General features: G+C 32.4%; 1 long non-coding RNA gene across 1 annotated transcript in view; it reads left to right on the top strand.

Moving 5' to 3' along the window:
• Positions 1-2,949: 2,949 nt before the first annotated feature.
• Positions 2,950-26,069, top strand: part of LOC129942622 (uncharacterized) — a 195,238-nt gene continuing 172,118 nt past the window's right edge. Inside the window, exons 1-2 of the long non-coding RNA XR_008781068.1 lie at positions 2,950-3,165; positions 3,226-4,137. This is a non-coding gene — a long non-coding RNA (uncharacterized LOC129942622). The remainder of the gene's footprint in view (positions 3,166-3,225; positions 4,138-26,069) is intronic.

The raw sequence follows: 26,069 nt of genomic DNA, 5'->3' as shown, positions 1-26,069 counted from the left end.
TGTGGTTTCAATAGAACGGTGCCATTTGCTCAGCCATTTGCACAGCTAATGAAACAACGGCTCTTTTGCTTGACAAATTTAATAGCACTGTTATGTCACGTGAAGGCGATGTCAATAATTTAATAAATAATTTGTGTTTTATTGAAAATCAACATCGGGCCATTAAATTTAACCACCCTTTAATAGAAAGAACCAACTAAAGTGTATTTTTTAACAGATGGAGAATTTTCGATTACTGTTGTAACAGTTAATTTTGAAATTTTTATTATGAATTGCTTAGTATTAGAACAAAACTACCCCGCTGTGAAAATAATTTTCTTAAAAACAATAAATCTGTTTGAAGTTCAAAAGAACTCCATTCAGTCTAACGCTCAACAATGATATTTCTATTCAATAAAGCAAAGCTCAAGCCATAATGAAATAATATTGCATCCATTGAAATTGGTTGTTTGGTGCAGTATACATACTGGCAACATCATAGGTCCTTATTTCTTCTAAAATGGGAAAGAAGCTGTTGTTACTATGAATGGCTAGCGCTATGAAGCTAAATGATTGTTGATGAATATTTGATTTCAACAAGACGACTTAACTTATCATACAGTGCACTTAACCATAAATTTGTTACTAGATCTATTTGGTATCAACTTTATTACCATGAGTGTTCCTGACAACTGGCATCTTCCTTAGGACTAAATGCCTCATGATAAATTTGTATAGATCTATGTAAACTCATTCGCTTATGCTAAGAAACTGGCAGTTTGAAAAGCATGAGACGCAAATATTCAACCTAACATTGACATCATACTGTTCGATTTATTGGAAACAGCTCGAATGAGAACCCCATATTAAAATTCTATAATTTTGATGTTACACTGCTTTCAAGGATTAAATTTGCTTAGCAAGTATTGGTTGGTGATCCACAAAAACAATAAAATGCTTTAGAATTATGATTTCTGTCCTAAAACGCTTTTTAAACATGACGAAATGCATCAATTTTTATATATAAACACTTCGCGGAATATTACTCTGCGCAATGAATCAAAAAAAGATTTAAGTTTCTGCAAAAAAATGTCAAATCTTGGCTCATATACGCTTGAGAAATCTGGAAGGTCAAATAACAAGTGCTAGAAACTAAGACATACATATGTAGGTTTTAGACTGGTAAAAATGGCTGAATTGGCATATCAAATGTTATTTTAATATTTATTGTACATTTCTTTAGATTTTTTCAATTTTAAATTGACTTCGTTATAACATTTGATGATAAAATCCAACTGAGGAAAATCAAAAAAAAAATCAGGTAAGCCTGAAAAGAACACTTATATACCACAGACATGCATGACCAAAAATTACGACAATGTTGCAAAGGCAGTCATTCATTGACTGCTTTTCTACATAGTTTGTGGTCAGTTCAACATTGTCAGGGAGTGGTATGACTCCACTTGTTCTTGAGCGCATTAGTGGTTCTATAGGATCAATCTTTTTTCGCCCCCGTATTGTGGCGAGAGACTTTAAAAAATCCCACCATAAATAAATCCGCTGGTCCTTGGTCTTGTTCTAAAAAACTGTTCTTCAACGCTTTCAAAACCACTGCGTAAGCTTTTTCATCTATACCATTCCTCAGGTCACGTTCCAAGTAAATGTAAAACAGCATTTGTTCAGCCCATCCTCAAAATAGGCGAATCCTCCTCACCGTATAATTATCGACCGATTGAACTTGCGTCCTTTCTTTCCATGGTGCTGAAAACGCTGATTAACTATCAGCTCATAAAATATCTCGAAGATCGAAACTTTCTTAATCACCAGCAATACGGCTCTCTTACCAATAGATCCACTCATGATCTCATGGTTTCATCTTAACATCATTTTAGTAAAAGTAAGATTATTGCACTTATTATTTTTAACGCATGTGATAGGGTTAGGCATCATGTCCTTTTTAAAAATGAGCGCATTCGGTCTTTAATTGGATTTGTAATTACCTTTCGAAACGGTACATACAAGTAGTAACAACAACAAAATAAATGCTGGTGCGCCCGAGGGCTCTGTTTTATCTCCAACACTCTTTCCCATTTGTATTAAAAATCTGCAACTTTTAATCTATTAAATTTTTTCACTGAAGATAGTATTCTCAGCTTTTTGTATTCGCTTTCACACTCACTCTTAAGTCTTTCTTCTACGGATGTGGAACTGCAACGACTAAAAATTAAAACATTGCACTGCTTTTTATGTCAACACTCTAAGCCAACGCCCTTTCGATACCATAAAATACAGAGTCCTAAATACTTGATTGCAAATTAATATAGTATACCTAGTACTTGCATAAAGAATTGATTTGATACCGATATCTTTTACGTTAGGACTCTGTGAAGAAATTGGCCATTATAGTCCTCCGAACTCAATTGTAGTAAATTAAATTCAGTTCAATAGTACAGAAATAGCTGCACATTTTCATTAAAAAGTCTTATAGAATTCCTTCAATTATCACATCTTTGTTCTTGTCGCTAAAATCACTAAAATCATATTTAGCTTAATTTCTCAACTCTTCCGGATTTATGATAAATATACGTTTGAAAAAGTCGTATACATTTTTGTTCTTTTTGATATAAGAACATTCTGATAGTTTTGTACTATATTCAAGAGTAGTGTCATTAAAATTCAAAGCAAACATTAATATTTCCCCATCAAAATTCTCGAAATTCCTAATTTAAAGAAAATGACATTTCCCAATGCACATTCTTGGTTCTTCAGGATGCATATTTGCTCGAAAATATTCAACATGTGTTATTAATTTCACATCATTTCGCAGCTCTTAAAACTCAAAGAAAAACCCTGTTGACCAATTTCCAGAAATAACTTTAAAATTATAGTACCTAATGTATTTTTAAAAGTATACTCGTACTCATGCACATGGAAAGCCTCTTCATTTCGAGATGTTTCAATTAAATTTGACACAAACGTTATACTATATTCAAATTTCAAATGCAATCAGTATTTCTCTGGTAGTCGTCATTGTCACATCACATAACCAAAACCATATAACCAACAGTCGTTAATTTCAAGAGCCTAACAATGAGATTCAATTCAATCAACATTTATACGGCCTGCCGGCCGTTGTACTCAATACGCCATAAACGCCCACCCCTCTATAACATCATGTACTCGTAGGTAGGTATGAAATCCACTTTAGAAAATGACCACCGCCTTATACCGCATTCACCATTTTAGCCACACAGCAAATAATATGCCACAACACAAAACTAACGATTGTCAGCTCATCTGACAAGTGCATCTGGCTCTTCAAAAAACAGCAACAAATACAATTTATAAAAAAAGTAATATACCTACCATTTAAAATTCATTTGTTTAATAAATAATACTCAAGTGCAATCACACACAACACAACAGCATGCACCCTCTACGTGCATCCTCAGTCCCCACGATGCGATGATAATTTTTAATAAACTTGCTAACGAGACTCAAAAATAAAAAAAAAAAAATTATTTTTTTTTCAAAAAAAGTCTAGAAACATGCAACAAAAAATTGAATAAAAACCACACTCTTAAAAAAATAAAAAAAACAACCAGACCGCTTGTGTTCGTGCGTACGCGTATTTGCAGTTGGTTGTTCTGTTTCAAACAGAAATAAAATAAATTAATTAATTTATTGTGGTCGAGCCATAAATGTGCCCAACAGCAACATCAACAACAACAACAACAGCAACATCGGCAGCGTGTATACAAAAAACCAGCCTAACAGCAAACAGCAAACGCAAAACGCAGAACAACTGCAATAAATTCAATGATTATGCTTTTTATGATAATATGGGAATCGGGCCTCGTTCCACCGCCGCTGACACGTCCACCCGCCGTCAACCCTCGACTCGACGCACGGTCTAACCTCAACCCTGCCAGCTCAGCGTCAAGTGGCCTACCATAAGCACACATCAGATCTCTATACGAACAGCAAACATACATAATACAGAACCGGCCCGGCCGGCCACGTTGCATGGCAGGCCAAGGCAAAGGCAAGGGGATTGAATTTGGATACTTGGCCAAACTACGAGTGGGTGACATATAGTCAGTTCCACCAATCGAGCTGCCAGCCAGTCCTGCGAGTCGTGAGACTCTTAACCCGAATGTAAGCCATTAGAGTATAAATAGAATTTAATCTACTTTAGTGGTTGCACTCGTAACAGGCTAAAGCCTCCTTTCCCCTGCACCCACCATGTCTCTGCACTGACAATCGCTGCTGCTGCTGCTGCCGCCCGCCTGTCCAAAGCACCCCCAGCCACTTGGCTTTGCTACTGGATTTGGATTCGGCCAACGCAATATAGCCAAAGCGCGTATAAATTGTCTGTCCATTCGGCAGCTTTTATCCAGGGTTGGAGTTCGTATTTCAGAAAGGCCCAAAATCTGAAATGAAAAATCTATATGTTTGAGTACTTTCATGGTTGGAGATGCTGAAGGTTTAAAGAAGAGATATTGGCGCACAAAGCGGTGTAAGAGTCTTGAATATCAAAATGAGAGTAAGGAACAGCGTTAGTTAAGAACCAATTAACATTCTTGATGTGCGGCTGCAAAAAAACCCAATCTCTATGCAAGGCACTATTTTCAAAGAAATACCTTCTACTGCTTGAAGAACTTCCTCCTACTTTGGTATTATCACTCATTTTAGAAGGTGCCAGTAAGTTGGTTTAAACATTTCACATTCTTGATGTTTCTCTGAAAAAAAAAAACAATTTCAATGTTTGGCATAAAACGTTTTAAAATTAAAATTAAAAATATTAGCCAATTTTTTAGTCTGAAAATTTTGAATAATAGAATCTTAGTTGGATAAAACATTTCACATTCTCGATGTTTTAAAAAAAAGCTCTCTATTTTGACATAACGTCGAAATTTTGAAATTTAGAAAATTATCTCCTGTTTGTACAAGAACTAATTTCAGGAAACTCCGGAGGTACCAGATTACATTACTCATAAAGTAAAGTTTTAAACATCCAAACCAAAGTTGGGTGAAACAGTCTTGAAGTTAGCCTAAAAAAACAATATCAATACATAACACTACATCTAAGACTCTTAATTGGAAAAAATGGTATTGGTACTCATTTCAGGAAATACCAATATAAAAACAGCGTTTAGTGAAGCATTTTACATCCCTGATGTTTAGCTAGGAAAACAGAAAATCTAAGCCTAACACTATTTTTAAATCTTTCAATTTGTGCTATTGGCACCCATTGAAGGTTGTATCGTTGAATTTTGGCTTGTTGTTGGTTGAAAAACTCCACATTCTTGATGTTTTGCTAAAAAAAAGAATCTCTGTACTTGACCAAACGTTCTAACTTGAAATTTAAAAAACTACCTCCTATTACGGTGTTGGCAGTCAATTCAGGTAATACTGTAGACGTTAACATAAAAGCCTTAAAAATAAAGACATGAGTTGGGTGAAACATTCCACATTCTTGTTGTTCAGCTAAAAAAAATCAAAGCAATTCAACACTTAAAACAACGTCTGTAACTTGGCATTCGGAAAATTACTTTCTATTTTGGTATTGGCACTCCATTCAGGTTTATAAGTTTTCATTTCGAAAAAAGATTTAAGTTAGACATTGCACATTCTTAGTGTGCGACTTGAAAAAAATCTCTGCAGTTATTAGTACCTCTGAAACTTGTATTCTGGTACAAAAAAGGACTAACTCTGTCATACAAAATCTATGACAACATTAAGCTTTTGAATTGTTAGTACTGGGCCCTGACAAAAAAAAAACTAAGTGGCCTTCATAATCCCCGCATAGGTGGACCCTGAGCTTTTGCGTATATGGTTGTCAATTCAATAATATTATTTGGCTTTTGGTTTAGGTTGAGCTTTGTTTATTTTTTGTATGTTTTTGAGTTTAATTCTGATTGACGATGTCCTCGTATGGTCGACTGAGACGACGACGACGACGACGAAAACGACTTCGAAGACCAAGACGACGACCGAAGAGGACGAACGTCGACGACGGCATCAAAGTTATTGAATGTAACTCTAAGATTCTGGTTATTGGAGTTGACACATGGTTGGAATTTTCGTAATGGATTGCAAGGATGAATGGTGTGAATGGTATTAAGAAAGTAAATTGGGGATTAGAGTGTCTGGGCACTCTGAGGAGGGTTTTGCTCGTTTATAAGAGAGGGAACGAGGTAATTTATGAGAGCTCTGTGCCATAGCCCACCTTCTTTAATGTGTCTTCGATTTCGATACATTAGAGTAATATTCAGGTGAATAGAAGTAAATTCAATTAAATTCTTTTCACTTATTGGATTCAGATTAAAAGAAGTTTCGTTATAGGTGCAGGAGGTGGTTTTGGGTGTAGGCAATTCAAAAAATGATGTGTCATGTTTTTCCCAAGAAATGGGCGTAATCCTAGTTCCTTTATACACATTGTTTGAGTTCAGATGATTAGACTTTTTGTATAGATTCATTTTGTAAGGGAAACATCTTCGAGTATGTAGAGGTACGCACAAAAAAAGTGATAATATATTTTTTTTCTGGACATTATCTGTGGATAATGGAATTTAAGGAAGAGATATTCTTTTGGCTTATTCTTATACGATTATGGAGGTTCTGATAAATATCCGGAAGATATTATTTCTTGTCACATTATGTTTCGTTAGTTAGAAAAGAAATGGTATATGGGTGTTAATGATATTGAAGGCGTGCAGAGATTTATGTTGAACAATACTTAATCTGATTTTGTTACCATGATAACATAGAAGACGTCATGTGAAGTCTAAAGATTTTGTAGTTCTTGAAATTAAGAGAAAATTACATTAAAAATGTTTTAGATCGTATTTGTTACAGGTTTTTTTTTTCTCAAGAAATCTCGTTTATCGGTGATACTTGTTTACAAAAATTAGTAGAAATATCTGTATTGCGAATGGGGAGTTGGGAATTCTAGAATATATATAAAATTAACATCACTTAATTTAATTCGTACAATAGTTAAATACTTATACATTTTTTAAAGCCATAAGAGAACGTATGTGACTTCAATTTTACCTCTTTTAGGTTATCACTTGCAAATTATTATTAAAATTTAAATCTAAATTATATCCAAATTCCTTTAATTACCATAATTTGTTAACAAGTTTTCAAGTTTACTTAGTTGAACTAAGATTTGTTTGTTTATCAATTATTTTGATAATTTTCATAAAATGTTTCAAATATTTTACTAGGAAATATTTTTAAATATTTCTTAAATGATTTTTTTTTCCGATTATAAAAACATATTTTGTAGAAAATGTTAAGTTTTCTATTCCATTGGAATTTCTTACATTTGCAGGTCGGCTAGTGAATCTGTCTAATTTCTGTAACAATGGATAAGACGAATGGATAAAACAGAGCGAGCATATTATTTTTTTTGTGGTACGAAGTTCACCCAGAAGTTCTCCTCTTGCTTTAAAAATATATGATATTTCTTCGACCTTATAATTACTATGAAATTGAATTGTTCTCTTGTAAATTGTATTCGAACTGACTGTAAAAGATCCTGTCGATGATCCCAAATATTCAACAAATTTCTATCAAAAGTAGTTGTAAAATGTTTCAAATTTTTTATATTTTTTAGCAATCATGGTTACAACAATTTGCTAGTTGAATCCATCTTTTGATTCAGCAATTTCTCTGATTAATAGTGCATTCATAATTCTTAGTATATGGTAAGAAATTATTTTAAGCTTTGTTATAAACAAAGATGAAAGCACGGTTTCCAGGTTAATTTATAGTGGTACTTAGTATTTTTGTGTACATTTTAAGATTTCAAAAATCCCCAAACCTTTGCTCAATTACATAAGATAGAGTTTGCTGTAACTTGTACTTGGTACTTAGTGTTTCTGCCGTGCAGTTTTTCCAAGTACCTATTGTTCGACCCATTTGTAACAGTGGCCAGTTTTGTGATGAGTTTACTTTTAAAACAACCATTTCACGAAGAAGATACGTTCGCATGACTGCTAACTCCTCTCCGCATTGAAAGAATGTCTCATACCTGGTTTATACTCCGTTTTCTCTTCGAAAAATTATCAATGCTTTAGACTTTCTGAGAATATCAGTAGAATCCAGGTTTAACAATATTATTAGTTTTCTCTTCGTAAAATCATCATTGCCTTAGACTTTCTGAGAATATCAGTAAGATTTTAGGTTAACAATATTATCCTCAGGAATATGAGATTCCTGCTGGCAGAACATCAAAAAATGAATGAATAAAGAAATCGTCCAGAAACAGAGCGAATAAATCTGGGCTGAGTCCACATCCTTATGTTAAAGTCCTGCTGTTGTTCCCTCTGTGAGTTTCTCAACGAGACGAGTAGTTGGTTTAATCAAATTTCGAAAAAGCTATTAAAATTCTCTACGTCAATAATACAGACAATACGAGAATAACTACCCTTTAAACTTCGGATCGATATCCAATTTTTTCTTCGAATTTATTTACCCAAATTTTTATGAAACTCATTCTTTTTTGCTTTAAAAGTTCTTTGGATTCTTTTGTGGATTCTACATGCCATTTTCCAAGACATGCTGTTTTAAATACTTCTTCAGAATACTTTTAAACGACCGAACATTTTGTTACGACTGTGTTAACACATTTGCCAGACATTAAACCAGACATCTTTCATATTATACAAATTTTTTTTATAACGTGTCAAACGAATCGCTGGTTTCTTTATGATGGCTTCCAATAATTAAATATTGGTTTGCCATTTCCAAGTTTGTTCTTAGTTTCTGACAAATTCTTATTCAATAGTTCCTTGTATATTTTAGTTTGTGCATCCATCTGGATATGTTTGGCAGAGTTTTTAATGTAATAACGTTTCTGTTGAAACAGTCAAATTTGATTGCGACTTTAACTAGAATGTGGTTCCAGTGCGGCATTCTCCACTTCAACTTCTTTCGTGCTTCCAATCAAGATTATCAATCCAAAACTTTTACATAAGTCAACAATTCTATTTCCTTCATCTTTTGATGATATCCCCACTAAGCGAAAGTATATTAACTTTCCATATTAAGTTATCATAACCGGTCCAATTTGGCGAATTGAAAATTTTGACATTTCTCGACGTTTCAAGGTCGCTAGAGTCGAAATACATGGCTTTTGGAAAGATATCTGTGCGTGCGTCTGTACGAACGTTCGTACGTCTGCACATTTGCAAAGACTGAAACAAAATATTTGCCACCTCGAATATTTTACAAACAAAAAATGATCTTCAACGTTTTTGACATCTGGTAAAATTTTGAGAAAAATCGACAGTTGTTTTTATTCAAAAATAAACCCTAAAATAGACATTACTTAAAGTTGGTAAGAACTGATTTTCGATTCAAATATCTTTTAAAAAAAATTGAAATATTGGCTTCAAATGAATTTTATTTTATCAAAAATATTATTTTCAACATTCGATAAAGTTTTCAGAAAAATAGAATTCACAGTTTTTTTACAAAAAATAAAAACCTAAAAAACTTAGTAAAAATTTACTTTCAATTCTAATATCTTCTCAAAAATTAAAAATATTGGCTTCAAACTAATCTTATCTAACAGAAAATATTGTTTTTGACATTCAGTAATTTTTTGTATACAAATCAGACAAAATCTCCAAAAATTTTATATACGCAAAATACGCAAATTGTTATAGAAATTAATGTTCGGTAAACGGTATCTCGTGAACATTGATTTGCATATATTTGCTTATAAATCTTATCTTAGTATTTATTAGATTAAAGATTATGTTCAAAAGAAAAAATCTATGTTGCGTAAGTTTGGATTAAGAATCTAATAGAGGCCTTGGGTAAGTTATGAAAGTTCAAAAAATCTGTTTCTGCTATAATCTGCGTTGCGCTTGTGCCAATAATGTAAACAACTTTTACCAAAAAAGCATACAACTTGTGAAACGTTTTTTTTTAAATTTTCATACGCTAAACCTTTTCAGAGAATTTTTTGAGAATAAGGTATCTTTACTTCAATTCTTACTTAATAAGGCTGTCAATTAAATTGGTGCCAATGGTTCCAGGAAATTTTGACTTCAAGGTAATTTTTTTTTGAAACAGTAATTTAACTGGAAACGAAACAGTCATTTAAATGTAATCGATTTCTAAGTCAACTGAGTTGTAATTACTGCTATAACTTATTGGCTCAAAAAGAATACTTTATTGTCATTTAAATTCGATAAGACCATCTATATTTCAGCCGATTTACAGTAAGCACAGGAATGAAGTTACAAATTACTTCTTGGACTTGCTACCATACAAGTTGGTGCTCTTCAAAAGTTAGCGCACATCCGACTAAAAACACATATATTCAATTGAGTTAAACTCACTTGTCTCAGACTTCAACTATACTAAACTTGTATTAAAACATTATGTTCTCAACATTTCCTACAAAAGATGCATAAATTCATATTTTTTCATTCCATTTATTTTCTTGGTTATTTATTAGCGTAAATAAAGTAGTCAATTTTAGATAAAAATGTCAAGAAACTTAACACCCCGTCACTATGCCGACATTCTCGTAAAATGTTGAAGATTATTTTATTCATGAAACCCAACAACGCAGGTCTTCTTATATAATTATGCCCCATGTTACTCGTCATGCAAGGCTAAGGCAACCATGAAGAGGGAAAGATTAACCAATCTTCTAGAATTCTATGGAGCTTAGGTATAGGTTAGGTGATGCATGAAGTGTCCTTTTTATTTTAAATACGGAAACGATTGGCCTAAAACATCGAAAAGTACTTTGGTCCCACTTAGACCATCATCAGTCGTCTATTTTCCATTCTTAAACTTGTTATTCTGACATGAATCTCCTTTTGGGTAAATTTTGTTTTTTTTTTCTTCTTTTTGGTTTGTTTTATCTATGCCAAGAAATCTCCAATGCAAGTAACGTAACGTCACGCACATTCTGCCCACAAATTGTAAATTTCACATAAAATTATAAAAAATATCCAAAAAAGCGTATTAATTTCCATTCGAACTCCACAGAGTCACAGTCCAGTCCACAGTTACCAGCAACAGTAAGAGCAGCAGCAGTAGGAACAGCAGCAGCAGCTCTAACACCGCCTTGACAGACTTTTATCTCCTAAATTGCATCGAATCACGTGCATAAAGCAGAATCTACAGATCACACAACTTGTAAATCCAGTTTCCCTGTATCTTGTATCTTTCGTCTTATTTTTTGGTTCGGTTTTATTGGATAGATAGTCTTCGTTTTTTTTTTGGTCAGACAACAGCTTCACCAAAGTCTCAAAGAAGAGAGATTCATCTGTGCGGTGGACATATTTCTCTGTCGCCGTTGCTGTTGCTGGTGCATGCCGTCGCCTCACCACACCGTTGGAAACCAAATCTTTAACCAAAGCCCAGTGCCATAAACTAAAATCAAACTCTGGCCAAAGAAGAGGCGTCCCCTAATTTCGTATGCGGGTCTCGTAGTCACAGATGCACAAGCACATCACACAGATTCTTCATCTTCATCCCACCACCGCACCATGAGTATCGACTTGACTGTCCTATTGCAGCTGCCCAGCAACGGAACCCGAGCCAACATAACCCCATGATAGACGAAGAAGAAAAGACGACCAAAATTTCCATAATTCCCTATAGATTTCTGGTATAAAAAGGAACGGACCCAAAGAGGCCGATTTGGCTGTTCCGTTCGTGTCAATCATTGGGAAACTTATTTTGTCTTATTCTGGATTTTCATAGAAGGTAGGTTGTGTTTTTTGATGCTTTTTTTGTGAATTTGTATTTTTGTTTTGTTTCTCTTCATTTTGGAACCTGAATTCATTTGAATGATTCAATTTCACCCAAGAAAGTCGATGTCCGTCGTTGTCGTCGCCGAACGGTCGACCAGTACTACGTACTCGTACCTAGTAGTTTTGTCAACTGGAAGTGGAAATGGAAAACTCGTTCACAAATCACGTTGCATCTTTCATCCCATCCCAACCCATTGCCATTGTCATCATCTTCATGAAGCCATCAGAAGAACCCCATACCTAAACCCAAACCCAATCCCAAAATCCATAGTCCCAAAGATGACATATAAATTACCACAAATTTATGAGTGCACTCGAACAACAGGATTTCAATTTGCCAGTAGTTGATGCCATTGCCATTGCCATCCTGTTCTGTTCTCTTCTGTTTCTTTGATCTAATTAGCCTTAAATTTTTGGTCACTATAGAAATTAGGGAAGTTATTTTCTGTACCTAACCGAGGTGTTGGATGTCACAGAAAAGGGTTCAGCAGGGTATTCCTTCCCTGAAGACAAGAAAAAAGTATCTAGTTTCTAGGTAAAATGAGATAAATTATGCACACAATGTTGGGTTGTGTCCTTTTATTCTTATTTTGTTCTTTTTTTTTCTTGATAAATCGTAGGTTATCTTTTATCTTACGAATTTATTCAGTTTCTATTGTGATGATTTTTGTATATTGAAGAAAAAAAAATACCCACAAGCCACACAAAACTTCTTGTTCCAATGTACACAAAACGGATTTCCCTGAAATGTTGTAAATATTTGAGTAAGACTTGTAATTTGAAGTTACACACTTACTGGAAACGAAGAAATCAATTTATGCATGCTTGAGTTAAAATGTAAAGATGAAGACAATTTAAAAATGAAACAAGAGCTTCGAAACAGGACTTGGTTCTCAAGAATTGTAAAGGTAAACAATTTTCCCATTACTTTTCAACCTTAAGGATGCAATCAAATGTTTATGAAAGGTGTTTTCAGTTGCAACAACGGAATTTAATTTCACTCCTGTTGCAAGTATCAACTATCAATTGATATTTGGTAAGTATTGAAATTTGTTCTTTAAGTCCACTTTTGATAATTGCACGTTTTTCTTATGTAGCCTGCAATACTCTCAATTATCATAGCTTAAATATTGAACTTTGGTATTTATCAATTGATAGCTTATGCACTCCATTTGAGTGAGTATTATTCTTAAGATCACAACATCCTTATGACTTGTAGAAATATTTGAATTTTTAAAAGGTTTTTTTTTTTATTAAAACTATAGCATATTCAAAAATCGGTGCAGAGATTAGTCCCAAAATTATAGTTTTGAGGAGGAGGAATCCTGTACAGAAGAAATTCTTGAATGTGAAAGCATTATTTGGAAAGATTTGTGGACAAATTTATTGCATAATCCTTAAATTAAATTAAGGTTAAATTATTGTTATCTGTCCGATTTGTCAAATTGAAAATTTTGACTTTTTTCATACGTTCGGACGCCAATTTTTAGAGGTCCTATTTCGAGACCAGTAGTGGAGGTATTAACTTTGTGTAATCTATGTTTTGCAGATTAAAACATCAAAGGATGTTTTCTTACTTTTATAATTTATAAACCCAAGTTTTCGTTGATATTTTTTAAACTTATTAATTTTTTTAAAATGACTTAAAGTGGCGCAACAGTCCTCTCTTGTGTAAATTAGGATATCAGCCAACAAACTTATTCATCTAACTCGATCTTTAGCTGCAGATATCTTCCAGTTACGCACTCCAAGTTTGGTGATATCACTTTTACTTGATCCGCTGGTATGTCCTGTGGACGTTGATTCAAAGAATTTCCGGGGCGGAGCATTGGTTTTCATACGCTCTACTTGACCATCTTAGTCGTTGGACTCTTATGTGGTGTTGTTTCCTACATTCATATCAGATCTTAGGTAGAAAAAAGCCTTTAAGTACCTCAAAGTTACGTCTGTTGATGGTGACGCTTTAACCGAGACGTCGACGGGTCAGTGTAGCGGGTCTTTTCTTGATGACATATTGTACTTTCTTTTGCCCTTACTAAGCGATGAACTTATTTTTGTCGCCTCTTCTTCAATAGCCATAAAAGCCCCATTGACATTATGCTGAGTTCTTCCGATTTTTTCAATGTCATCAGTATAAGCCAATAATTGGACAAACTTTTGAAAGATAGTGCCTCTGGTGTTGACGTGTTAGCTCTGCACTATTCTCTTAAGGACGATGCTAAGGAACTCGAATAAAAGCGCATCACCTTTTTTAATCCTTTTTCGACATCGACATTTTATTTATTAATTATTAATTTATAGACCAGCGTGAATGCTTCATAGGTATCCTGCACAAACGAGCAATTTTGCGACCTTGAACTCGATGAAAAGATGAGGGCATCCATTCAATTTTCTTTGGGGTTTTCCAAGATCTCTTGTAATGTGAATATATAGTTTTTAATAAGAGCGGTTTGTGGTGACATCTGTCAAATCCTTTGTTTATTATTCAGTTGCTTATGCAAAGTCATCATGACAAGTTACACGTTTGAACAGAACGTTCAAGTGATAAAACTTTATTATCAAAATGAGTGTTCTTTAACGCATACGATGCGCGTATTGCGCCCATTTTACGGTAGACGTTGTGGGTCTTCATAGTTTACTTTTCAACATTTGTAGGCCAAATTTAAAATGATCGGTTCAGTAATTAATCAGCCAACACCAGTACGTTCAAGGAATTCAAGATCAGCTTAAAACCCGAGGCAGTCTATTCCTCGCCGTGCACATGAACTCAGCTTCTAGTGAATTTTGCGGGGGGACTTGGGCCTGTAGCCGTACAGGATCCAACTGATCCATGAGCTTAAAGTTCATGACTTCAGACAACGCCCGTTTGTTCACTGTCTGGGCTTCGAATCGTTTGGAAGAGAACCCCAATTTTGTCCCAATACAAATCTTTAGTGAAGAAGTCCATTTTTGGATGAATGGGTGTGTTGGGTGAGGTGCACCAGGTGATAATTCTTGCTCAAAAAGTTACCGTTTGATATGGATTTTGGGCCGGTGGCGTAATTGGTCCGTACTTTTTTGAAAACGACGTTGGTGAGGCGGTCACCGTCAACAGCGAGCGCCACATAACGATAATAACTAATTTCTTATGGCACAAACTGAACCGTACGTCAGTGAAAATTTTGTATGAGATGTTAAGGAAAATAATTTCTCCGGTCTAATTTTGTTAAGTCCTTTCTGTATACTTTAATTTCATTATCTGTAAACCGAGTTTTATTTGAAGTCGATATTTCTGTCGGTTTTTAAGACATTGCAAATGCATAAAGGTACCCCAAAAGGACATAGAAATAAACGAAAGTTTATACACACAGACAACTTTCTAAAAAACTAAGATTAAGATTCTAGGGTCTTTGAAAACAACTCGAGAAATGTGAAATTTTGTATTTCGAAAAATCGGTTTCTTTAGGAAGTTAAAAATACTTCAATTCGATATTTCACTTCTAATTTTTTAGTCTTTTTATCTGTGGCCTTACTTCTCTAATTTCTAGCTACATATCAACTCGTATTCGAGCAGCAAAATACTATTACAAAATTGTGCCCTTCTTCCCATATTCATCTATTAAAATTAAGATTTTTGTATCCACACCTCTCTCCGCCGTACATTAAAGGGGATAATTTCAATGCCATTCCAAATGATTCATAACTATTTTCAATCGCAATTCTAGCGTTATCAAAATAAACGAACCACGAAACAAAAATCAACCCTCAGCCCCCTACCCAACATGTGTGTGATGATGCGATTTACATAATATTCATTTTCCAAGTTAAATGTTTAAACCCTTTAACCACTATGCAATAATGATACAAATCCTTGTTTATGCTTTAATTTTATATGTTTGATGTCTCCGCCACAATCTCTATGATTAAAGTTCAAAAAAATAATTGTTTCTTACATAAATTAATCATATGTCACTTCCACCCCTAATATTGCTTCTTTTTTGTTATTGTTGCTTTCTTGATATGATGAGCATAGCGTATGTTGTATGCTGTGTATCTTCTACATATTTACGAATAGAATATAACGAATCTTTCCTTAAAACAAAAATTAATTATGTTCTTTCTAAAAATAACCTTTAACATTGATTAAATATCGCCCGAGTGGAAAAAATCGTTCTTCTTCTGTCGTGTAATTACATATTCTCTGATTCTCTCTGCCATAACCACCCCATATATGGGCATATATGTGTGTAATGTGTAAGCGTATTCAACCAACCCCCATATATTTATAAATGTGTGTGCAAATGTATGTGCAAATAATACTTAACGTTTTAGTATGTGTTTTATATTTAACCAGCACTCTCCGCAATATATTTGTTCAGCAGTTCAACCTAAAGCCCCATTAGTCCTCACTCCCTCCCAACAATCGACCTCCCAACCACCCAACCACCCAACAACACCCCCAACCCTTATATCACAATGAGCAGAGAACAGAATAAGGATGACAAACATCAATTCTGGTGATGGCTATGGCAATGGCAATCCTTCCGATCTGCTATACACATGTTCTAGAACATATAAATGCTCCTCTGCTCTGCCCTGCTCAGGCTCTTCTGTTCTTCAGCTCTTCGGTCTTCACAGTTGGCACATCAGGCACAGGCACAGCGCGGACTGACTAAGTATGTAAATTAAATTATAAGCGCTTAATTGGAAGTTATCTCGAGACACTCAAGCGTGTATATTGTTTGTAGGTATGTAAATGCGCGTTCTCTGTTGTGTATGCATTCGGAAATATTTACATTTTTTTATTTTTTACAAGCCTAAGGGTCGCGAAAGTTTAAAGGGGGTAAATTCGCGCGCGAGTAAGAGTGTCTGCTACGCTATCGCACAGAGAGATTAACAGAATCGCTTCGTCCTCGCCTAACCCGGGCCCCCTTTCTTGGGTTTTATAATGTGTGACAGTAGGTCTGGCGGTATAGAGGCTCAGTACAGTTCAGCATCGTCAGTGTTTCGTTATTTTTTTTTTTTAATTTTATTTTATTCATCTGCTATATGTACACATTAATTGAAAACACAATGTAAATTATTTCGATGTTATTTGTACATTTAATTGAGTATAATTAGCACATACGAGATAATGTTGTTAAGAACTTTTGACAACTCTTAAGGGTATGTCTCCCGCAGAAGCGAACTCAGAACTCATGTAAATGAATTTGAATGTATTAGTGAAAGATCGTTACTCTCTTCATTATCAAATTCAAAATTTGAATTTCCAATTACTCTATATTTGCCTCTTGATCTTTTTTGTCTCTCAGAGCGAGGGATATATTTCCGCACAAGCAGCCAATCAAAGAAATAAGAAATAGAACAACTTTGCATGATAAACCGGTTTTTTTTTGTATGGCTAGTTAGGTAGATTTGTTGTTGTCTTTTGCATATGGTTCGAATTTTATAAAGCAAGTGGGTATTTTGCTATCGAAGGAGATGTTTTTTTCTTGAATTTCTTTTTTTGGTCGACATTTTCTAATTATTGAAAATACCTATTTTATTTTAATATTTTTTTACTTCCCATTGGAAATTATTGTAATGGGTCCGATTTCTCAAATTGAAAATTTTGACATTTCTCGAGGTTTCAAGGTCCCTAGAGTCAAAATAAAAGGTTTTTAGAAACATGGTTGTGCGTGCGTGTGTACGTACGTTCGTACGTCCGAACTTTCGCGACGTTTTTTCGTCGTCCATAGCTCAAGAACCAGAAGAGATATCGACTTCAAATAAATTTTGTTATACAGATAATAAGGCAGAAAGCTGCAGAAAGGGCTCTCAAGAAAATTGCGTAGGTGTTTTTTTTACCATAGCAGTTTAAAAAAAAAGGTGAAAATTTTGGATAACCCTAAATATCTTTCGAACCAAAAACGCTAGAGACTTGAATTAAATTTTATATAATATATTGTAACGTGATATCAACCAAGTTTTTTTTTGAAAAAAATCCATTTAACGGTTTTTTATAAATCAAAAAACTGAAAAAATATGTGTCACCTACCAAATTTTACGACTAAAATATGATTTCATCTCCAAAACAATTTTGTGCAATGAAAAATAATGTTTTTCAAATCTGATAAAATTTTGAGAAAAATCGAATTGACAGTTTTTTTTATAAAAAATAAAAACCTAAACAAAAATTAATAAAAGTTGGTAAAAATTGACTCTCGACTCAAATATCTTTTCAAAACTTTGATATATTGGCTTTAATTTACTTTTATCTTTCAAAAAATATTGTTGTCAACATTTAATAAAATTTTGAGAAAAATCGAATTCACAGTTTGTTTACAAAAAATTAAAAACCGAAAAAAATTAACAAAAGTTGGTAAAAATTGATTTTCGACTCAAATATCTTTTCCAAACTTTGATATATTGGCTTTAATTTACTTTTATCTTTCAAAAAATATTGTTGTCAACATTTAATAAAATTTTGAGAAAAATCGAATTCACAGTTTGTTTACAAAAAATTAAAAACCGAAAAAAATTAACAAAAATTGGTAAAAATTGAATATCGATTCAAATATCTTTTCAAAAAGTTGAAATTTAGGCATCAAACTTTTTTTATCTTATAAGAAATATTGTTATCAACAATGTTGAGAAAATTGAATTGACAGTTTTTTTTATACAAAATAAAAATCTAAAAAACTTTACTCAAAGTTGGTAAAAATTGAATATCGATTCAAAACTCTTTTCATTTCATTTTTATATAAAAATCCAACAGTCCGTTTGTTCATAAAAAAATAAAATCTACAAAAAATAGTACGCAAATTTGGTCAAAATTGATACGAGTACATATAGACAAACTTTTAAGCAAGACAAATTGACAGACGGGATAGGAAGTTATAAGTGTGGGTCACATCCTAGCATCTTTTTTGAAATAGTTTGACAGGATTGTGCACACTGATAACTTCCCATCACGTCTGTCGATTTGTCTTGCTTAAAAGTTTGTCTATCAATTTTTAGCAAATTTGCGTTTTATTTTTTGTAGATTTTATTTTTATGAAAAAATGGACTGATGGATTTTTATATAAAAATCACTAAATATCGAAAACAATATTTTCTGTGAAATAAAAAAAGGTTTGAAGCCAATATTTTTAATTTTTGAAAAGCTATTTGAGTCGAAAGTAAATGTTTACCAAGTTTTAGTATTGTTTTTTTTTTTTGAGTTTTATTTTTTGTAAAAAAAACTGTCAATGAGATTTTCTTCAAATTTCTATCAAATGATGAAAACAATATTTCATATAAGATAAAATTAGTTTGAATCCAATATTTCAACTTTTTGAAAAGATATTTGAATCGATATTCAATTTTTACCAACTTTGAGTAAAGTTTTTTTAGATTTTTATTTTGTACAAAAAAAACTGTCAATTCGATTTTTCTCAAAATTTTATCAAATTTCAAAAACATTGTTTTTCGTTGCACAAAATTGTTTTGGAGATTAAATCATATTTTAGTCGTAAAATTTGGTAGGTGACACATTTTTTTTTCAGTTTTTTGATTTATAAAAAAACCGTTAAATGGATTTTTTTCAAAAAATATACTTGGTTGATATCACGTTACAATATATTATATAAAATTTAATTCAAGTCTCTAGCGTTTTTGGTTCGTAAGATATTTAGGGTTAACCAAAATTTTCACCTTTTTTTCAAACTGCTATGGTAAAAAAACCACCTACGCAATATTCTTGAGAGCCCTTTCTGCATCTTTCTGCCTTATTATCTGTATAGCAAAATTTATTTGAAGTCGATATCTCTTCTGGTTCTTGAGCTATGGACGACAAAAAAACGTAGCGAACGTACGGACGTACGGACGTATGAACGTACGTACACACGCACGCACAGACATCTTTCTAAAAATCTTTTATTTCGACTCTAGGGACCTTGAAACGTCGAAAAATGTCAAAATTTTCAATTTGACAAATCGGACCCATTATAATAACTTCCTATGGGAAGTTAAAAAAAATGCAATACCCGGGAGTGATAGTACGCAAAAAAAAATCAAGAAAACAAAATATATGACAGCGAATTCACGATACCTACAATACCTCTTTACCCTTTTTTATACCTACACTACAATGTGCAACCACAAAACTTGCCGAAAGTTGAACCAAAAATCAAATTCTGCGTATACGATTGACTACGTAACACCCAAATCACGAGTCCATGACCTTACATCATACCACATACTGGAAAAAAAAATATTTCTAAGAAAAGTCTTTTTTTTTGTTGTATTTTCTGTTATTGTATACCGCAAGTAGAGATGGCAGAGTAGATTACGTCAGGTAATCTACTCGGTAAACTACGTGTAGTTAATTGGATAAACTACACGTTTGATTTGTTTCATTAACTACCCTACATTTGTTACGTGTGCTTCCTTCACAAAAAACGTTAAATTTCAAAAAGAATTTAAAAAAAACGAGTTAATAAGTAACGACTAACGAGTGAAAAACACTGAACTATACATAAGAACCAAATATCTTGCGTAAATGAACTAAATCCAGTAATTCGAAGTTTTATGAAAGAAAAATGCAAATTTAATAATCATCTGTTTTATTTTTGTCGTTTATTTTAAGAGTATAGTGTATCCGACGACGAGAGTTAGTTTTTCACACTTGCACATCTTTTAGATGCAATTTGTCGATTTGGTGGTTGAATAGACATTTCAAACTACGTTTTGACGACTACCGCTACGTCTGCTACATTAAACTACGTTAACTACATTTAATTACATTAACTACCTCATTTATGTAGCAGACGTAGCAAATGTAGTAAATAAAAAAAAATCGCATTTCTGCCATCTCTGACCGCAAGCAAAACAAAGAATACAAAAACTAAATGAGCCATGAGACCAACAACAAAAAAAAAATCTGAGAGAGGATGGGCGGGCAAAATTCTTTTGCAAAGAATTCTCTTCTTGAGCGCTGAGATGCAGTGGCATTCTTGGGAACTGGAAACTTCATTGTGTGCGTTTACAAAGAAATTTGTTGTTAAAAAATGCAAAATAGACCTCTTTTATAAAAATTAAATTAAATAAACAGTAGACGCAAGAACTTTTTACTTTTTTAAATAGAATAAACAAAATGCCAAAAAAAAATAAAAAAAATATTTTGCAATTATATAAACTCCCAATCCCTCACAATTGCACCACAAATGTTGTTATATTGAAATGCATTTTTAATTATGTTGCGACAAATATTTTTTTTTTTCAAAATCGATAGTAAGAGTAATATATATGGTCCTTTTTTAAAAAAAAAAATTAAAACTAAAAAAATAAAAATCAGCTCGCCCCATGAATTCGCAAAAAATATTGGGAAAAAAAGAATGCATTTTGGATTTTTTGTCTAAAAAAGTTACTATAACTATTTTTAAAAAAAAAAATTTAAAAGCAAATATCTGAACATATATTTAGAATTTGAAAAAAAGTTAAATTGAATTAGCTAGCTGTTATACTTTGGAAGTTTTATCAAATATTGCACCTATGCCACAATGCAAATTTGCCCTATTTTTCATAGTTTTCTACAATTTTTCTTGGAATAAATAAATAAATAAAAAAAAAAAGAAAATCGATACTATTTATAAAAATTTATTGTTTTTTGGAAAAAAATATAAAAAAATAAAAAATTATATTTTACACACTGCCCCATTGATTTTCGCAAGTAACTACCTGAATTTAATGATTTTTTAGTGATTCTAGTGCTGTTAACGAACAAACAATTTTTTTAAATTTTGTATTCCTTTATAAATATTTAGCCCAATATATTTTCAATCAAAACCCGTTTATTTCGTTTAAATATTTAAAAAAATGTGAACGCTACAAAGCTAAGCGCAAAGCACCAATCAATTTTTTTGCATGCGACATGCCCTTAAGGAATGCAGGTATGGGTAAAATGATTTAACAGTATACAAAGCGTACCTTATCCATTAAGACTCACAAACAAATAAACTTACTAAAGGCCAACAACTTAAGACGAACATTTTGAAACAAAAATTTCATTAACTTAAATATCTGAAAAAATACTAAGTGATATTTTCAAAATTCTCATTTAAGGAGCTTCGAGAAGTATACGTTTTCAATATTTTAAAGTTTGGAATGTTTCTTGTCGAGATATTCGTTACCTTTTAAAAACAAACAAAACAAAAATAATCATTTTTGAGGCACGAAGAAGAAGACTTCCTGAACAGAATTGGTTACTCAACATTGTCTGTATTGAAGTATGCAAGTGTTTAAATATCTTGGAGTCTTGCTATCGCATAACTTAAAGTTTTCGAAGCATGCCAAACAAAAAAGCAATGCAACTAAGATAGTATTAAACTTGATGCGGCCAAAAATTGTTTTGGAAATCCAAAAATTAATCTAGTGTCTTTCAAGCGACTATCAACACATGCTTGATTTTTGATTACTTGACTCTCGAAGAGTTTGAAGCACTTTAAAAACATTTCTTCAAACGCTTATTAAAATTACCAAGCTCAACACCGAATTATGCTACCTAAGTGAAGTCTTGCATAACGCCTACATATACTTAAAACCTCAAATTAAACTACGACTACATAATTAGAGTGTTGAAAAGAAATGAAAGAAGTCTTCACAAATCGTTTATGGTAAAGCTAATTCAATCTAATGCCTCTCCCTATAAGGAATGTAATGAGCTATAGTCATGTCCCATGATACTAACTTAAATTTAATGAAATCTAATGCGGATAATTGGAATCTTATGTTTTCCAAAGTTTTACTGCTAACATTGACGAAAGAAGTTTCAATGAGCATCTTTCCAGAACAACACCAAAAAACTATAGGAATAGCTATAGGTACCTCAATCAGCAGATATTTTCATCAGAAATAGTAATGAATTTTCGATACCAAAGCTATTAGCCTTATCTTTAGAGCACGAGTTAAAGTCTTGAAACTTAATTTGATACCTCAATGTTTTGATCTTCTATGAGTCTGCACTTTATGCAATAAACTTCAAGAAAAAAACTACTCAACGAACACAGCTATCGGAAAACAAATGCAGTATCAAACGTACCAACATTTGAGAAGGAAATCACAAAGATCCATTCGAGACTCGTATAAATGTCGAAAACTAATCCGTAGTAAGATTCTACTTTTACTTTTATGGTTAGTATTCATACTACGGATATTGTTTTTGTTATTCGTGTAAAATCCTACCACAGATTTTCCAACTTTCAACAACTTATTAAATTTTCTTAGTAATAACTTAATAATTTGGTTTACTAACTTCCCATAGGAAGTTATTGTAATGGGTCCAATTTGTCAAGTTGAAAATTTTGACATTTCTCGACGTTTCAAGGTCAATAGAGTTGAAATAAAAGATTTTTAGAAAGATGTCTGTACGTGCGTATGTACGTTCGTTCGTACGTCTACGTCCGTACGTTCGCGACGTTTTTTTCGTCGTCCAAAGCTCAAGAACCCGAAGAGATATCAATTTCAAATAAATTTTGTTATACAGATAATAAGGCAGAAAGATGCAGAAAGGGCTCTCAAGAAAATTGCGTGGGTGGTTTTTTTTATAATAAATACATTTTAAATTGGGTGGCGCAACAGTCCGTTGTGAACCAGGGCCTAGTGACTTACAACTCTCAACCATTCCTGTTGTCAGGAATGGAAGGAACCTACAATTTTAGGCCGAATCCGAACGGCTAATTTGAGAAAGCACTTTTTCATGACAAGAATTACTCTTGAAGGATTTGTCAATTCCTCACAAGAGGCAGTACCTACCAGCGAAAATTATGTTTTTTTTTTTGGTTTTAGGTTTTTTTACCATAGCAGTTTGAAAAAAAGGTGAAAATTTTGGTTTACCCTAAATATCTCACGAACCAAAAATGCCAAAGACTTGAATTAAATTTTATATAATATATTGTAACGTGATTTAACGGTTTTTTTACAAATCAAAATAACTGAGAAAAAAATTGTTACCTCCAAAATTTTACGACTAAAATATCATTTTATCTCCATAACAATTTTGTGCAATGACGAACAATGTTTTTGACTTCTGATAAAATTTTGAGAAAAATCGAATTTAAATTTTTTTTTACAAAAAATAAAAACCTAAAAAAAAATTAATAAAAGTTGGTAAAAATTGATTTTCGACTCAAATATCTTTTCAAAAGTTTGAAATATTAGCTTCAACCTAATTTTATCTTATAAGAAATATTGTTTTCAACATTCGATAAAATTTTAAAAATAATCGAATTGACAGTTTTTTTACAAAAAATAAAAGTCTAAAAAAAAACAATACTAAAACTTTTTAAAAATTTACTTTCGACTCAAATAGCTTTTCAAAAACTAAAAATATTGTCTTCAAACTAATTTTTTTTACAGAAAATATTGTTTCGATATTCAGTAATTTGTATATAAAAATCCAACAGTACGTTTTTTCATACAAAATAAAATTCTCAAATAGACAAACTTTAAAGCAAGACAAATTGACAGACGGGATAGGAAGTTATCAGTGTGTGTCGCATCCCAGCTTCTTCTTTTGATTTGTTTTCAAGATATTTGGTTCGAAAAAAGCTTGAACCAATGCCAAGTACTAACGGGTTGTTTTTTTTAGATGTATAGAACTTTAAGTTGCCTTACCTGGTGGCCATTTTGTCATTTCGACATGAATCGACTGACACCTAAGCAACGTTTCAAATGGCGAATAGTTTCACGTTATAGATACGTGAAATTTTAAAAGTCGCTATTACACGCCGATAAGACCGAAACTGCATTTGCCGCGTTATTGCATTTCATAGTTCTTTAACGCTAAAAAACACCCTTTTAAAAAACTCACGGTTGGGTTTTCTTTTAATTTCACTGAAATGTATCTACAAAGTATGGAACAAGATGAATTAAGTTTGAAGATATTCTAGTCCAAAATCTACTTTGAAGAATTTATAGCAGTATTTTTTCTTAAAATTAAACCAGATGTCTAAATCATTTTTCTTTGTTACACAAATTTATTAACTATATATGGAAAGTAACTGATAACGGTAATCCAATTTTTCGAATTGAATATTTTTACAGTTCTCAATTTTTCAAGGTTCTTAGAATCTAAATCAATCATTTTAAGAAAGTTTTTGTGTATGGTCGTCCTAACATTTGGAATTCCTTTTCTCTTTGATCGTATCTGAAGAATCAGCAGAGACATCGACTACAACTAACGACTTCAAAAAGTAGAAATAGTATTTGTTCAGTTACATTTTTAAGGCCAAAAAATGATATTACCTCCATTATAGTGTTATGGGTGGAATAATAATGTTTTTGACAAAAAGTTGTTGATAACTTTTTGTAAAAATTTCAGCCGACAGATTTTCATTCAAACTAAAATTGAAGCAAAGAGTTCAATGACATAAGTTTCTTTAAAGACTGCGGTGTAAACTTTTATTCGTTTAAATTTAATAATTAAGAGAAGTATAGAAAATCAATCGTACCTAATGCGGAACATTGAAAAAAGAATTTAGTAGTTTCTCAAATTCTATTGTATTTCAATTACTTTCTAGAAACTATCTGAGTTTTTCTTTGAATAATCGAATTTCTATCAAAAATACTTTAACTTCTCGAATTTAAACTCAATTTTGGTTTCAAATTTCTTTGAATTAAAAATTTTCCAATGGGAAGTTATTAATGTGGGTAGCATCCCATCCTCTTTTCTATTTAAAAAATAGAACTTTTCACAATAACTTCCAATAAGAAGTTGAAAAAATTATGAAATTTAAAAAATACAGGACCTGACTCTACTAAACAAAAATACTTAAATCATTATCATAAAATAAATAATCCACTGTTTGCAACCGTTACATATCATATATGTTTTTATTTTGTCACATACATTTCTCGGAAGCTGGTGCCTCTAGGTACATGATGCCTATTCTGACGAGATGGGTCATTCCTGGAATTCCACAGAATCTTCCTCTCATTTCATCCCAAAAAAATAATAAGCTGTCAAAAAAACAACTCTGCACTGATACTGGGTGATATTCAATACGATTCTATTTCATCTCATAACATATCTACATATGTAAACTTGTATTTTTTTGCCACTCCGTAATTATTATTATTATCATCCCTAATCTTATATTAGTTTAATATTACTTCTCCAAAAAACCACAGAGAAAAACAACACTTCATATGACATGAAATATGGTAGCTAAAATAAATAAACATCAACAAGGTAAAAACAAAAATACAAAAATAAACTATTAAGCAAAGATAATATGACAACCACAATAGGAATTTAATCCAACAGTTGATTAACGCGAGCTCATTATAAATATTCAA

The sequence above is a fragment of the Eupeodes corollae genome, chromosome 1 (genome assembly GCF_945859685.1).
Source record: "Eupeodes corollae chromosome 1, idEupCoro1.1, whole genome shotgun sequence".
Classification (NCBI taxonomy): Eukaryota; Metazoa; Arthropoda; class Insecta; order Diptera; family Syrphidae; genus Eupeodes; species Eupeodes corollae.
This window is presented reverse-complemented; position numbering and strand designations above follow the sequence as displayed.